The sequence below is a fragment of the Diadema antillarum genome, unplaced genomic scaffold (assembly GCF_040938485.1).
Source record: "Diadema antillarum isolate AM-2024a unplaced genomic scaffold, OU_Dant_1.0 scf00000126, whole genome shotgun sequence".
NCBI classification, from domain to species: Eukaryota; Metazoa; Echinodermata; class Echinoidea; order Diadematoida; family Diadematidae; genus Diadema; species Diadema antillarum.
The window spans coordinates 1191709-1192661 of record NW_027271015.1 but is presented as its reverse complement, the minus strand read 5'-3'; the positions used below and the strand labels follow the sequence as shown (position 1 = coordinate 1192661).

General features: G+C 34.0%; 1 non-coding gene across 1 annotated transcript; it reads left to right on the top strand.

Moving 5' to 3' along the window:
• Positions 1 to 498: 498 nt before the first annotated feature.
• Trnaa-agc (transfer RNA alanine (anticodon AGC)) lies at positions 499 to 572 on the top strand. The gene has a single exon. It is a non-coding gene; the product is annotated as a tRNA-Ala (tRNA).
• Positions 573 to 953: the final 381 nt, after the last annotated feature.

The following is a 953-nucleotide window of genomic DNA, read 5'->3' as shown; positions in this document are numbered from 1 at the left end:
TCTTTACACTGACGAAGGTCTGAGGCAGACCGAAAATTTTGTAATAAAAAAACTTCTCGTTTGATCCATGGCGTATTTGAGACTCTTTCTTCATTAGTATAATTGTATATATATGTATATATATATATAACGAAGAATCAAGAAATAAACCAGTAATGCATTATTTCTTGATTCTTCGTTATATTGGAGCCAATACGTGAATTCTCAACATGTTTGTATATATAATATATGTATATATATATATATATATATATATATATAAGTTCTCACTATTTATTATTTGTTTCTGGTCAGTTTTCCCTTTCTTGTTTCAAAATATATTACAAAAAGCTGCATCGCTTCGGCGATCCCTCGCATTTATTCCAAAGTTGATTTACATCCTTTGGGTTTATGTCAGGTTAATGTGTGTGTGTGTGTGTGTGGCACACATACACACACTATAGCTTCTGACCACACGAGCATAGAGAGTTAAGGGTTTGGGACGAACACCGATCTAGGGCTTTCAATAGCTCAGTCGGTAGAGCACCGGTCTAGCAATCCGGAGGTTTCGGGTTCGAATCCCGATGAAAACCCATTTTCTTTCCTCAAAGTTCTCACTATATATATATATTGTATTCTGCGTCGGACAGTGTTGCGTTGCCTCTTGTTATTCTTTAACCGTTGATTTCCGTTGTTTCAGTTTGCTTTAAACTTTTGTTATTCGTTGCTTTTGCGTTGCCTTTTTTTTGTAGTTATTTCAGCGTTGCATCTTGCTATTTTTAAATGTTGCTTTGTTATAGTCACCCTTAACCGTTTGCTTTTAAGGGTTGTTGTTGCGTTTGTTTTAAATTTGCTATAAGTTGTTTTTTCGTTGTTTTAAACTCGTTTGTTTTGTGTTCAGTCTAATGTTACAATTTTGGAGTTATTTGAGTTTTGGCTTAGTTTGAAATACTGCAACAAAGTGAAGTAATAAA